Source organism: Camelus bactrianus, chromosome 22, assembly GCF_048773025.1.
Source record: "Camelus bactrianus isolate YW-2024 breed Bactrian camel chromosome 22, ASM4877302v1, whole genome shotgun sequence".
In the NCBI taxonomy this organism is placed as follows: domain Eukaryota; kingdom Metazoa; phylum Chordata; class Mammalia; order Artiodactyla; family Camelidae; genus Camelus; species Camelus bactrianus.
In genome coordinates, this window is record NC_133560.1 from 21,120,982 (window position 1) to 21,137,323 (window position 16,342).

The window sequence follows — 16,342 nt, forward strand, 5'->3', positions numbered from 1 at the left end:
ATTCGTTCATTCAGCAAGCTCTGATTGCATGCCTACTACATGCCAATCGGAATGTCTGCCCTCTGGAAACTCACATCACATCACAATGGGCCCAGTCAGAACCAGATCTGAGATGGCCCCAGTTCCTTAGATTAGGGCTTAAACAGAGAAAAGAAGGGTATCTTTGAGGGCTTTGAGGGATGTAGGATTTTGCCAGGTGTGGTGATGAGGCAAGGACATGTGAGGCATAAGTTAGAGCAAATGCAAAGTATTAGAGGTAGAAAAGTACATGTGAATTTGGGACACATTCCAGAGCACTCTGGGCCTGAAGCAGGGCACCACATTTATTCTGCACCTCCTGTATGCCAGGTGTTTTACTCCATTAGCTCATTGAATACATGCATCAACCTATGAAGTCACCACTGTTACTATGGTCATTGCAGAGGAATGAAGAGGAAACAGACCTGGAGAGATGAAGTCACCAAGCCCACAAAGAGACAGAGCAGAGATACAAATCTTGGTGGATCTCATTCCAGATCCAGCCTGTGGCAGACACAGACTGCCTGGCTCACATGTGCACCCCTCCCTTTCCAATCACATTTAGCCCTTTTTACACATAGTGGCCATTACTTGAAAAATCCTGTTGCATCAAACTTTTTGACAGTTGCCCATGCCAAGGAAGGGCTGGGCTATCTCCCCCTAGGACTGACGTATATAAAACAAATCAAGACAAATGAAAAGATCCAGGAAACAGGATCAGCCTCCCACTGCCCTTCATTATCTGTTCAGCCCAACTTCCTTCCTGGTCAGTGTGCAACAGTTGCTTGCCACGTGCTGTCTAACATCTAATGTTTGAGTGCTCCACTTCCTCTCTGTCTTTTTGACCCTGGCATCCTTCCTCTATCCCAGTCCCTCCCTCTTGGCTCCCTTCCCTATTTCCTGGCTGCCTGTGATTTCTTCTATTATTGCTCTGGGTAATAATGGAAGTGGGAGCATCTGTGTCAGGTTCTATCTCCTCCACCAGGAAAGGAGACGATTGGAGGCCAGACCAGGCTGAGGTCTCTCTGGGGTCCTGGTCTTTTGCATTTAGGCATCTGGAAAGTGCGTGATAAAGGGCTGTGGAATGCGTGAAAAACTCACCCATCCACCATTCATTCATTCATATGTACTTACTGATTGGATCAGGACTGGAACCCAGGACCTTATGTGTAAAGTTTATGCTCTTTCTTCTTCCCAATGCTATGAGTTATGATTGTCAATGTTCATTCTAGTTGGCCTTAAAGGGCCCTGAAGTGCCAAGATGTGTCTCTACCAGGGAGTATGTGAGCTGATGTTCTGAGTGTTCTGGAGTCCTGAGGTTTCCTGTCCTCAGTCTGGGGTCTTTGGTGTGGAGAGTGTGAGAAGCATTTCCCAAGAGATGAAGAAGCATCTGGGGATCATTTCTGAAATCCTAGGCATCAGACCCTGGTCATTGCCCTCCTGACTTTATCCACACCTGGCCTGTTTGCAAGTCATCTGCCCCAGAGGGGTCAGGTGATGGCATTTGTGGGGAAAAGAGAATCCTCAGCTCTCAGGACTGTTGGATGCTCTTGTCTTCTTCCTGTGGCAATTCTTTTTTCTTTTAAACATATTTATTGAGATTTAACATGGGCGTGGTCAGATTCATGCATGTCAGGAGTGAAGGCTGGTAGAGGTGATAGCCCTTGGGTTGGAATCGAGGAAATCCCCAACCTCTGCCAGTTCCTTGGACCTTCTAGTTGACTCTGCCCTCCCTCAAGGTGACTACTACCTTGACCTCCATCACTCAAGGTGAGTTTTAGTTGATTTGGAACTTCACAGAAATAGGATCAACAGCAGGTGTCCATTCTTGGCTCTGGATTCTCTTGCTCCTCATATTGTTCAGAGCAGGCTCTTGTTCCTTTTCATGGCTATATAGTATTCCAGTGTGCCCTTTTGTTTTCTTTTTAAATTGTGGTAAAATAAATCTAACATATTACTTACCATTTTAACCATTTTCAAGTGTATAATTCAATGATATTTAGGACATTCAGGATGTTGCACGACCCTCGCTAGTATCTAGCTCCAGAATAGTTAGAAGAACACCCCATGCCCATTAGCAGTCACTCCTATTTCCCTCCCTCCCAGCCACTGGCAACCACTAATCTGCTTTCTGTCCCTATGGATTTGCCTGTTCAGGACATTTCAGACAATATGTGGCCATTGCTACCAGGCTTCCTTCACTCAGCATAAAGTTTTCAAGCTGCATCCATGTTGTATCGTGTATGACCACTTTATCCCTTTGTGTGGATCTACTGCATTTTGACGGTCCATTCATCTGTTGTTGATGTTTGGGTTGTTGCTACCTTTTTGCTATTGTGAATAGTGCTGCTGTGAACATGCATGTACAAGATTTTGTTGAGCAGCTTTTGATGCTTTTGGGTCTTTACCTAGGAGTGGAATTGCTGGGTCATAGGGTAAGTCTACATTTAGCTTTTGATGAACTTCCAGGCTGTTTTCCATAGCAGCTACAACATTTTACCTTCCCACTGGTAGTGTTCCAATATCTCCACATCCTTGCAAACACTTGGGGTCTTTTCCTTTCTTATCATAACCGTTAGGTATGAATTTGCCACTATTTGTCCACTTTACCTGTTAATGGACATTTAGGTTATTTCCAGTTTGGGACTACAGTGGATAAAGCTGTTTTGAACCTTTTTGTATGTGTCTCCTGGTGAACATACACTTTTTACCCCCAGGGTTGGAATGGTATACTCATGTGATAAGTAATGGCCAGGCTGTTTTCTCAAGTGTTCCGTGTGAGAGGGAGTGCCACCCCATGTGCTCATCAACACTTAGTTTTCAGCCACTTTAATATTTGCCTTTCTCTCCTTCTTCCCCAGCTGGCTCACCAACCCTGGTCATCACATTCATTAAGCACTTGTGTTAATAATATTCTAATTCTGGGTGCTGGGAGATGAACAAAGCTACTGATTCTGGATGCAAATCACTCTCAGTCTGGGACAGGAGGGATCCTGAGGACCATGCACTTTGTGTGTCAGTTTATCTCATTCTTGCAACAAGTTGGGGCACAGGTTCTGAGTAAACACATTTAATAAAAGGGGAAGGGAGATCTGGAGAGTCAAGGGACAGATTCAATGTTCAGCATCCGGCTAATATATGAACTAGGATATGTGACTCCAAACCCTGCAACAGGCATTCATTCATTCATTCATTTTTTTCATTCATCCATTCAGTAAACACTTCCTGCCAACTTTCCTGTGCCCCCTAGAGGTCTCAGTCCTAGTCCCCAAGGAGACCCTAGTCTGCAGGAGGAAGAGCCGCTGGCCACAGATGGAGTGGAGTCAGGGCTGGGGTAGAAGCTGGACCTGGAGCTGGAAGAATCAGGAGTGGGGGAATGAGGGTTTTGTGTGTGGAGACAGGGAAGGTGTCCTGGAAAAAGGGACATTGAGTGGGGGTAGGTAATAGCTCAGTAATAGAGCACATGCCTAGCTTGCATGAGGTCCTGGGTTCAACCCTCACACCTCCATTAAATAAAGAAATAAATAAGTAAGTAAATCTTTTTAAAAACAGGGGGACATTGAGGCTGGGGTTTTGAAGAGTGCATAGGAGTTCATCAAGCAGATGATGCATTCATTAATTTGACAAATACCCTCAGCCAAATCCTCTGTGCTAACCTCACCCCAGCCTGGTCCCAAGTAGTCTCTAGGCTGGGGGAGACAGAACGAGACAGGACTTCCCAAAGGGTCATGGATGGGCAGGAAGGAGAGGTTGGGGCTGGAGACACTCCAGATGGAGGAACATAGAAATTCTTCAGAGGACCAGCAGAGGTCTCCAGGGAGGAGGATATGGCTCCAATTTTCTCCCCCAGAGCAGAAAGAGCTGGTGCTGAATGTTTTTGCTTTGAACTATATTGCTTAGGTTCAGTGAGGCCCAGACAACATGATTCTGCCTCAAAGAGATGCTTGGACCTGCTTCAAGCCACCTCCCAGCAATGGAGCCTCAGTTTTCCTGGGTGAGGTATGTGGAAGGAAAAACATATATCCCCTTACCCATGAGCCTTGTATTATGGTAGTAATAGAGAAGGACTTCAAATTGTTGCCTGTTTGTGGAGGTCTACACATTTGAGATAAACAGGGATCTGTGCATGGAACAGGGATGTCTCAACCTGACCTGAAAAGATCTAGGAGGACTTTCTGGGGGAAATAGCTTTTGAGTCAGGGCCTGAGCACAAGTATGGGACAGCAAAAGGAAGAGCACATGGAGAAGGAAGAGCATCTCCTGTGGGGGAAACAACATATGCAAAGGCCCTGAGGCCAGAATAAGCTGTGTGTGTTCCAAGACTAGAGAAGACCATGCGTGGCTGGCTGGTGTGACAGGGAGATGCAGAGGAGTGGAGTCAGGGGGGTTGGTGGGGGTTGGACCAGGCAGGTTCACCGGAAAGGGTGTGGGTTTTTACTCTGAGGGCTATGGGAGCCATGGAAAGTGTGGGAGCAGAGGGGCCATGAAAAGTGAACTGTAAAAAGGACAATGAACTGGTTTTAAACATTTGACGAGATTAACATGTAACTACCCATCCCATTTTACAGGTGGGGAAACAGAGGACTGCAGAGAGTAAGTCATATGCCCAGGATCACATAGACATCATGTGACAGACCCACGATTTGAATCCACGTGTCCTCAGTTTTAGGGGCTGGGCTCTTCAGCACCATGCTATGGGGCAGAAACGAAAGAGGGGTCTGGGAGCAGCCTGACCAAGGTGGGAACCCGCTTGCAATCAGTTTATTCCATAAAATCACCATGATGTGGTATGGGGGTGGGAGTGGAAGAGAGAGGCTGCGTCTTGTTTATAATCCAGTCCTCTCTGGGTAGGGAACCTCACAGCCCCTCCTCATATCCCCTAATTAGTGTGAAGATGCCCCCCAGAAATGATGGTTCTTGCTCCTCTCCTCTTGCCAGCTCAGGGTTCTGCCAAGCTCCAGCCCCATGGTTTATTAGACAAGATGGCCCACTTTGGACACATAACAGTGGCTCAGGATATGAATTTTCCCTTCCCCTCTTGGGCCACTCCAAACCCCACCTAGGGCAGGTCCTAGATAGAGTGCAAGAAGGGAAGGAGTGACAGGCTGGAATGGCTTGGGTCTCTGGGAGCTGCAGAGGACCATGAAGTAGAGCCACAAGCCACCATTGAACACATACTGTGCTCATCCTCAGAAATAACCTGCATCCCTTACCTCCTCCGTTCTACACACGTGTATTAAGTGCCAGGCCAGTAGCAAGTGAATCTCATCCTGCCCTTAGGAACTTTTAGCTCAATGCTCCCTAGAATGTTGCCAAACTGAACTCAGGTCTCCTTGCCTGACAAGAAACAAAATCAATCTACTGATAATAGGTTGTGGTGAAGGAAAGTGTGGTGTTTATTTGCAGGGTGCCAAGCAAGGAGAACAGACAATGAATGCTCAAAAGACCCAAACTCCCTAATGTTGTCCAGGAAAGGGTTTTTAAAGGCAACATTAGGGGGTGAGGGTCACAGGGTGTGTGGTCAGCCCGTGGACATTTTTCTGATTCGTCGATGGTGAGGTAACAGGGTGATTTTCAGGAATCTCAATCTCACAGTCTTCTGGCTGCAACCAGTTTAGGGTCTATATGTCCATGGTCAGCAGTTTCCATCTGGTGGGCTCTTGGTTTCTGTAAAAACACCTTAAAAATGTGGGTCAGAAGGTTATCCATATCCCTCAAGGAGTTCTGTGTTTTTATATCTGATCTATTATTTAAGTTATTATTACTTTTCCTGCTTGATTGCTTTTCCTTTGTACCTGCTTTTCCACTTCTCTAATCACTAACTGCTTGAGTCTGCTTTTGGAACTTGAGGAAGGTCTAGGAAACTAAAGCTTTTTCTATAAGCAAGAAACGGAACACAGGGGTCTGTCACTGGGAAGGCCCCATAGAGGCCAGTTCAGTTTCAAGAAGGCAGAGGGCTCCCTAATCTTTGACACCAGATTCATTCATTAAGTTTTCCAGTTGACGTATATTTATTGAGCGCCTATTATACGTAGGCAATGGGGAGACAATGTTTTCTGAGACCCCCGGCTTGGCTTCTAGTTGGGAAATAGACAAGGAAACCGACAAGAAAACTGGTATGAGAACACAAGATGCCGAGGGCCCAAAGGGCGGTCTCCATTCTGCCTTGGGGATCAGGGAAGGTTTCCCAGAGGAGGGGACGTTTCAGCTGAGTGCGAAAGAGAAAGCAGCTTTTACAGGAGAAGAGAGAGGAAGAGATGTTTCTGGCAGTGGGAACAGTTAGCGCGTGAAAAGCCTGTAGGCGAGGAGTGTCAGAGGAACTAAAGACATCTAGGGAAGCCCAGTCTGGAGGAGGATGCAAGAGGAGAAGGGAAGATCGGGAGCCAATCACCATGCAAGAAGAGCCTTGTGGGCAGAGCTTTCGGTGTGCGCCCTCTAATTGGTTGCCAGCTGTCGTGTGAAGGACGGCCATAGCAATTACACCCGCCATGGTCCAATCAGCGGCGGCCACCGGGGCGTGGTCGGGGCGGAGCTGCATCATCCAGGTCCAGAGAGGGAGGGAACCGGCCTTGAGTGACTTGCAGTCGCTGGAGGAAGGCGGGGATCGGAGGGGACCGAGATGAGTTCCAACCCGGTTTCCCACCTCCGTCCAGATCTGGACCCCCAGGCGACGCCGTGTCCCCACATCCACACCCGAACTAAGTCAAATGGTCGCCATTGTATCCGCATCTCCGGTCCCACTAATGACGCTGCCATGAAACACAGGCTGAGGACAACACAGGGGTCAAGGGTGCAGACCCCAAGTCTGGTAGAGTCCAAATCCCAGCTGTGTCCTCCAGCTCTTTGATCCCTCTGTGCCTCTGTTTCCCCATTGCTTGAACCCGCATCATAACAGCTCCGCCTATTAGGGACACCACTGGGATTAAACAAATTAAAACACGCTGAACAGGAACCAGCCCCTGCACGTGCTAAGCGCTTACCAGTAATTTATCACTTTGCTCTGGAAATTGGCCACAGGCAGCTCTCCTGGGTAGAGAGCTGGAGGCAAATCTGCCTGGGTTCTTCCCAGGGAGAGCACTGCAAATCCAGGCCTATTTCCAGGTACATATATTTTTTTAAGTCCAATAAAGTTGACATAATTAAACATCAGTTCATTTGGACTTTGCAGTTCCCCTTTTGCATTCTGGAGCCATAGTGTGTATGCATTTGGGTCTCAAACATTTTCATAGGGCTCTGGCGTTCCTGGGACCCCAGGGCACGGTAGTGGGTGGGGGAGGCTGACACAGCCCGGCCTGACAGTGCCGTAGTTGTAGTCCTAGAGGCATAAGAGACTGAAGCCCTGGCTTTGAGCTGTGCCTTATACTGCCTGGGCAGTTTGGGCAAATGCTATGGCGTCTCTGATTGTCTTCCTACCTGTCAAAGATCACATCACTGAAGCCCCTTTGTCCAGTGTTCTCAGACCTGCCCCCAGGCTGAGTGCGAGTCCATGGGATCTCCAGCCAGTCTGGGGTAGGGAAGCAGGACACGGAGGGGTGGCATGAATGAGGGTGCAGCTCGGAGCTGAGGCACATCAAGGGGCTTGGCTAGGGCAGTGGTGACAGCAAGGGCCTGGAGGCTGGAGAGGAGAGGCTGGGGATTTGGGGGGCCCTCTGCCAAGCTGGACCCAGACCCAGTGGTGGATGACCCTCACAAGCTCTTGGAATTCTCACTTTGGGCAAAGAACCACATCCGCTCCCAGAGTCACTTCTTCATGCCTCAGTTTTCTTCATCTGTAAAATGGAAATAATTGTACACATCTGGGGAGATGTAAGATAAACAAGAAAAGCTCAAGAATTGTTGAGAGGGAGCCCTCACTTTTTTTTTAAACTATCATTTTAGGGGATTTGGGAGTGTAGTGGTTAAGGGCCCCAGCTGGACTGCTGGGCTCTGCCACTTACCTGCAATGTGACCTTGGGTATATGACTTAAAATTTTCGTTCTCAGTTTCTTGCCTATAAAATTAATTATGGGTATTAAACGAGTGAATATTTGTAGAGTTCTGCGCAGCGCCTGGCACACTGCAGGCACTTGCTAAATAAATTAACTCCCCTCTAGGTGGTCCCTGGCTCTAGGTGATCCCCAGCCTTAGGATCGCCCATTGGCCCAGCGCTGCCCCCTGCTGGTCACTCTGGGGACTTTGTGTTGAGCCCCGCCTCTGAGGCCGGAGCCCAACCGGCCACCTCATCTGAATCAGCCTCATTTCTTTGCCCCCTCGAGGCCTCATCATCTTGACCAATCCAATCGCTCTCTTTTATTATCAGCCCTCCCCAGGCCAATCCAATTCCTTCACTTCCTCTAGTTAGTCTCGCCCTACAGCGTTGTAGGTCAGGGCTGGGAACTCAAAAGGAATCAGCTCTGACCTTGTCCCATTGGTTCTCTAGGAAAAAAGTTTTTTTTTTGTTTGTTTGTTTTGTTTTGTTTTAATCTCCATGTTAAAGGAGATAAACCAAGATTGCCCTCATCAATTCCTCTTAGTCACTGCCAGCCTGAGAGCCATAAGTAGGTCCAGCCTCAGAACATTTGCACTTGTGCTCTCTGCTAGGAACTCCCTTCATCCAAGTCCCATCATGCTTAGTGAGACCTCCTCACTCTTAAGCTTCCCCTCTTCCAGGAATTCTTTCCCAACATCCCAATCGGGCCCCCTTCCCCCCTTAATCATCTCCCTTACTTTGTCCCAGCTTTTACCTTAGAGACTGGGTTCTGTTGCCCCACATCCTCCTCCCAGACTCCAGGTAGGACCCCAACCTTGGACGTTGCATGGACATGCCTGTGGATCCAGGCTGTGTTTGTTGAGGGAGTAAATGACTACATGAAGATCTGTGTTGCAGAAACAGCCTAATGTAAGAGTTGGTCCAGCCTCACTTCATATCCCAGCCTTGTCTCCCCAATCTCTCAGTCTTCCTATCCATAAAATGAGCAGAGTATTGCACCCACATCAGGTTGCAGAAGATTAAGAGAAATAGCATATGGCAGGCACATAGCACATTGCCAAGTACACTGTAGGCCTTCAGGAATCATGTAAGTACTCTTCCCTCCAATTATGAGAACCTCAGGCACAGGATTCATGTCCTACTTCATCTACTTCAGTACTCTCCCATCCCCCACCCTGCCCTAGTACCCAGGGCAAGGTCATTGACAAAAGAACTGCTGGTGGGGTGGGGAGAAGATGAGAGTGTCCCAAGGACTCTGAATTCCATGTTCCCCATGCGTACCATTGCTTGCTATTCTGATAACAGGGACTAGAGTCAGAGATAGATAGACATGTGGAGGATGGACCCCTGGGTTTGATGTCTTGATTTTGGTCCTGGAAGCCAGGAGGCCCTTTACCCTCTGTCTACACTCTGGCCCCAAGTGGCTATACCCCATCTCATGTTGATGTCTATCCCATTTGTATCACCAGCCCAACCTCTCCCCTGAGCTCCAACTCAATTGTGCAACTGTACTGGGTATTCTTATTGGGTGCCTTGTGAGCATCTCACATTCAGCAAGTCCAAAACATAGCTCCCTGTTTCCCACCCTGAGATCTGCTTCTCCATCAGCATGGTGGAAGGCTCCACCATCACCCAGCTGGCCAGGCCCCAAACTCTGGACCATTCTTGTCACTTTCTTGACTCCATGTGTCCAGTCCATTTGTTGGTCCTCTAGGCTCAGACTCCAGAATGAACCCAAACCTCCCCAATACTCCCATGAGCCCGGAAATCTCATGCCTGGATGCTGCCCTGGCCTTCTGCCACCTATACTCCACCTGCTCTGACCATCCCTGCTCTCCTAGGCAGTATCAGAGGGATTCTTAAAATTATAAATCGGATCATGTCCTTCCTCAGCTCAAAGCCTTCCCATGGCTGCCCATTGGCCTTTGAGTTAAACCCACAATCCTCCTTGTGGCCAGGAGACCTCACATGGACTGTACTCCAGCCCACAATCTCCTCCCTCACTCCGACTTGTACTGACTCATTCACACTTATGGAATACCTATTGTGTGCTGACACCATTCTCAGCACAGGGTGGGTGGGTGGCCACCTCACTGACCAGTGCAGTTGGGGCATCAGAGAGGGGTCTAGGGTTGGGGTTCATGGGTGAGGATGGGGCCTCAGTAGCTACAAGATGCCCATGGAGCCTTGGGTCCTGCTGGGCCCCACAGGGTCCCATCTCTCCTTCTCATTCACAGTTTCCCTCTCTCAGTGTCTTTCTCTGTATCTCAGACCCCTCTCGATATCCCTCAGTCTCCTCACAGCCCCCGATCATCTCCCCTCTCTCTCACTCTGCTTGGGCCACACCAGCCTCCTTGATATTCCTCCAACCCACCAGACACAATCTCACCTTAGGGCCTTTGCACCTGCTCTGCCCTCTGTCTTGAATGCCCCTCCCCCAGCTCTCCCCATGCCTGGCTCCTTCTCCTCCCTTGGGTCTCAGCTCATGGCTTGCTTCTTCCAGGACCCTCTCAGTGACCCTCTCCTCCACCATTTCTCTCTATCGTGGGACCCATCCTGTTTTCCTCATAATTTTCTTTGATTTTCTCTGTGCATGCTTATTTGTTTCCAACTCTCATGCTAGGGACCATGTCGTTTGTTGGAACCTGTTGACGGGAGTAGTTCCCAGCATCCAGATGGTGCCAACAAGTGTTTTGCAGAACAAATTGATTGACAGCTGATTCATATCTGTCTCCTCCATGGAGCTTCAGGCAGTGTCAGAAATATGAGATGTATCCACTAAGGGCTGGGAATTTATTTGAAAACCAAGCAGTGTGACCCTGAGTTGGGGCTTTAGAAGAAGCTCCATTTATTCCTCATTAAACAGCTGAGCTCAGGTGGGGAAGGTATAGCTCAGTGGTAGAGCTCATGCTTAGTATGCACGAGGTCCTGGGTTCAATCCCCAGTACCTCTATTAAATAAATAAATAAACCTAAATTACCTCCCCCACTCCCTCCCAAAAAATCTGAGCTTAGCAGATGCTGTGGAGGAGGAACTTTATCATTCAAAGCCCAAAAGTCTCCATAACTGCTTTTGGCACAGGGAATTGGCAAGTTTTAATAAGAGCAGGGCCCCTGGGGATGGCCAGGAACTCAGATGACAGGGAGGGATGTGTGTGTGTGTGTGTGTGTGTGTGTGTGTGTGTGTGTGTGTGTGTGTGTGTGTGTTGTGTTTTCCACCAGTCTGTGCACTGTCTCGCATCATCCCTCTTTGAGTAATTTTTCTCTGGGGATGTCATAGGATGGTGGAGAGAATGAGACGTCAGAAGCCAAGAGAGAAGAGAGACAGAAAGAGAGAGAGTCTGAGAGTTTGCAAAAGACGTGTATGTAGATGCATAGTGAGGAGAGTCAGGGAAAGAGGGAACTTCGGAGGAGAGAGGGCAAGAGGAAGACAGCATGGCGTAATTAAATGGAGGGATGAGATAGCTCAAATAAATAGCTTTGGAATGAGCCAAGCTGTTGGTGGAGCAAAATGGGACACTGGGGCATAAAATTAATTGGATCTGAGTGATCAATTTATCAGGGACTTTAGCAGAAGGAAGGAAATGGAGTATGAATAAAAGAGAAACAGAACAAGAGAGACCAATTGGTATCAAATATATTGAGAGAATGTAATTCATGCGAACATATTAAAGGTGAAAAGTTATAGAGTTGTCCCAATTGATGCAGGAAGTGCATTTGCTAAGATTCATCACTTGTTCATGATAAAAGAAAAACATGTTAACCACTGAAAATAGAAGTGGATCTCCTTCACTTGATTTTCTTTTAAAAACCTACAGCAGATACATTTAATGGTGAATGTTGAAATCTTTTCTTTAAGATAAGGAACAAGGCAAGAATTCCTGTTACCATGGTGTCTGAGATTATACTGAAGTCCCTGGCTTGTGCTGTAGGGTAGGAAAAAGAAATTAAAGGCCAACAGACTGGAAAGAAAGAAATGAAAATGTTTTCATTTGCAGATGGCATTGTGTACAATGGAAACCCTGACGAATCTGCAGCTCTAATGATTGGATTTACGGAAGGTCAAGAGAGCTTGTTAGATGCTAGAACCAATTGTATTTTACACTCCTGCAACTAACAGGTAAAAAATGCAATCTGAAAAAACCATTTATTCATAGCATCAAATATACAAAGCATCTAGAAATAAATCTAAAAAAACAAAGACTTGGAAGATTTATGGAGTGGGGGAGGGTATAGCTCAGCAGTAGAGTGCTTGCTTGGCATGCACGAGGTCCTGGGTTCAATCCTCAGTACCTCCATTAAAGAAAATAAATAAACCTAACTACCTCCTGCTCCCTCCAAAAAAACAAGATATATGGAGAAAACTGTCAGCTTCATTTGTCAAAAACAAATAAATGGAGAGGTTCATTGTATTCACACTCTGGAAGAGTCAAAATAAGAAAAGATGTTGGTTTTCCCTCTCTTTGGTTTATAGATTCAAAGCAATTCCAGTCAAAGTCCCAACAGGGTTTCTCAGTGGAACTCAACAACCTAAGAAAAAAATGAAGAATAACCCAGATGTTCCTGAAGATGAGAGAGGGGGCTCATAATAATAATAATTAGCAAGGACTAGTATAAAAGGATAGATGGTCTCAGCCCAGAAGAGAGAGCCAGAACAAATCCTCAAGTAGGACAGAAATCCTGCAGCACAGCTACATTGTTGTTGGCCTGTGTCCACTATTAAGTCCATACATGTACAAAAACTTGCTTTGTGGCAGTTTCATTAAAGGTTGTTGGGATGATTGACTATCCACATGGAAAAAGTATGTAATTGGACTTAATCTCACTCCACACTCCCAAATCAGTTCCTCCAAGAGAGGTTGACTTGACTATAAATGATTAAAGTCTAAAAATGTAGAAGATGCTATGTGAATATATGATGCTGGAGCAGGAAATAATTCCTTAAACAAGACACAGTGGGCATTCATCACAAGAAAAAAATCAGTAACTATGTATGATAATGGATGTTAACCAGACTTACTATGGTGAAAGTTTCAAAATATATATAAATATCAAATCATTATGTTGTGCACCTGAAACTAATAGAATGTTGCATGTCAATTATGCCTCAAAAAATAAAAGGCCACAGTGTGCGTACTGCAAACTGATTGATCAAGTTGAAGAAGTTAAAATTAAATTAATAGATACGGAAAGCAGATTAGTTGTTGCTGGGGCAGTGGTGAGGAGGAATGAGGAGTGACTACTAATGGGGATAGTGTTTTCTTTTGCTGTGGTGGAAATGTTTAAAGATAGAAGTGGTGGTTGTACAACACTGTGAATATACTAAATGTCACCAAATTGCACACTTTAAAATATATAAATGGTAAATTTTGTTGTATGTGTTTTCAGCAATAAGAAAAAGGAATTTAAAATTAAGAGCTTCTCAGAAACTCCTGCTCAGGAGGTGAATTTCCTCCCCAAGAGGGTGGGCTGGGCTTAGTGATTTGCTTACAAACAACACAGAAGGGAAAGGGAAAAATAATAACTTGACATGGATAAACTTGGGAGACAGCACCTTACTCAGGTCATCAAAATTAACATCCTCTGTGATGTCACATGGACATCAGGGACCTCTAGTATGAGGGAGGAGGGAACCTCATCTCTGCAATCTTCCTCCCAAGGCCCATAACCCCAGCCTAATAATGAGAAAACATCAGATAAACCCAAATCAAGTGATTTTCTACAAAATACCTAACTGGTACTCTTCAAAAGTATCAAGATTGTGAAAATCAAGGAGAGATTAAGAAACTCACAGAGAAGGAGACCAAGGAGATAAGATAATTAAATGCAATACAGGATCCTGGATTGGATCCTGGACTAGAAAGAAAATGTTAGTGGGAAAACTGGAGAAATATAAAGTCTGCAATTTAAGTAATAGTAAGGGCCAAAGTTAATGTTTTAATTTTGACATATGTACCCTGTAACCATGTGTAAGATGTTAACATTAGGGGAAGCCTAGTGAAGGATAGATATATAAGAATGCTTTCTGCCTTTTATAACTCTGTACCTCTGTAACTTTTTTGTACATCTAAAATTTTTCCAAAATAAAAGTTTTTTTTTTTTAATTAAGCACTTCTGGTATGGAGATTCCTCAAAAGACTGAAAATAGACTTACCATATGATCCAGCAATCCCACTTTTGGATATATAGCCACAGGGAACTCTAATGCAAAAAAATACAGGCATCCCAATGTTCATAGCAACACTATATAATAGCTAAGTCATGGAAGCAACCTAAGTGTCCATTGACGATGACTGGATAAAGATTTTGTGGTATATTTACACAATGGAATACTATTCTGCCATAAAAAGGAATAAAATAATGCCATTTGCAGCAACATGGATGGACCTGGAGAATGTCATTCTAAGTGAAAAAAGCCGGAAAGAGAAAGAAAAATACTACGTGATATCACTCATATGTGGAATGTAAAAAAAAAAAAAAAAAAAAAAACACTATGAATTCATCTATAAAACAGAAACAGACTCGCAGATTTAGTAAATAAACATGGTTACCCAGGAAAGGGGGTGGGAAGGGATAAATTTGGGAGTTTGATATTTACAAGTGATAGCGAATATACAGAAAAATATGTTTGAAAAAATTTCTTCTTTATAGCACAGGGAACTATGTTCAATATCTTGTAATAACCTCTAATGGAAAAAACATGTAAACAAATATATGCATGACTGGGATATTGTGCTATACACCAGAGACTGACACATTGTAACTGACTGTACTTCAATTTTTAAAAATGAATAAATAAAATTAAGCACTTCTGTTCAGAGAATGACACCATGAATAGATTGAAAACAAACCACAAAATTGGAGATTTTTACAACACATGAAACCAACAAAGGGTTTGTATCTAACATGGATAAATAGCTATATAAATCAATAGAAAAAGACAGTCACATTGTTCAAAAATGGATAAAAGACTAAAAGGCACTTCACCCTAAGAAGAAACCCAAAAATTACATAAAGTGTTCCATCCCATGAGCAATCAGGAAGCTAATAAAAACCAAAACCAAAAATACCCTCTCCCTTTTGGCATAATTCAAAAACCTGGAAAATTCAAAGTATTGGCAAGGAAATGGAGCAGCTGAATGCTTATATGGTGCTAATGCAATGTAAATTGCTGAGGCCAAGTCAAAAAAAAAAATAGTTGCTGTAATTTCATGAAGCTGAGCATGTAGGTGTCCTATGATCCAGTCATTACTACTCATGTATATTAGCCTATATTTCTGAGAATGGTTATAAAAGCCTTGTTTATGATAATTCCAGAATGGAAACAATCATAAATTCCACCAACTGGAAAATAAATAATCAAATATGTACTAATTCAAAGGAACACTATACAGCAGTGAAAAAGCATGCATTACAGCTAACCACAGAAACTCAGATTAGTATCAGTAGAATCATGTTGAGCAAACAAAACAAGTTAAAAGAATGTGAAGGTTTTATTCTAGATTATGTGAAGTTCAAAACCACACAAAACTAAACAATGTTTTGTTTGCTAATAAGTATGTGGTAAAATTGTAGCAAAAAGTAGGGGAATGAAAAACAAAATTTGGGGTAGTTCTTCATTCAGAGGGAAAGGACAATAGATTGGGAAGGGACAGTGGCCTACATGGTCTTCCACTATGATGGCAATATTTTTTACTCAAGCCTGTCATCACTGCTCCTTATTTCTTACCTATGGTTAATTGATAGGTGATAAAAAATTTTAAAGCAATGAAAATCACAATGGTTAACATTATACATTACTATTCCATGTGCTTTCATATGTTAATTTATATAATATCTCCTACAACTCTGTGAGGCAGGTCCTATTATCTCTGTTTTACAGATAGGGAACCTGAGGCAGAGTGGTCACATGACTTGCCCAAAGTCATGCCTGTGATTAGAGGCAGAGTTAGGTTTTGGACACAGGCCTCCCTTGTAACTAACTCCATATATGGCTTGTGTTTATGAGGCTCTGCATGTGTGCTGGGGGCAGGGGACTCTGTGGGGCTCAACCTCTGGGACTGTTCTAGGTACTGGAGATACACAGTGAACAGGTTTGTAGGACATCAGCTCACACGGAACTGCCTGGTTAGATGTACAGGGAGGCGTAGTGAGCAGAGCTGTGTTGGGGTCAGGGCCCAACCAGAGGAAGAGTTAGGGTGTAGGGGAGTCCTGAAAGGTGGAGTAAGGGCTAGGTTTGTGGCTTTTTGGATGTTCAAACTGGGCATTGATGGATGAGTAGGAGTTTGCCAGTTACACAAGGGAGTAAAGAATGGAATCCAGTTCGAGTGTGTGCAAAGATCCACAGCCTGAGTGA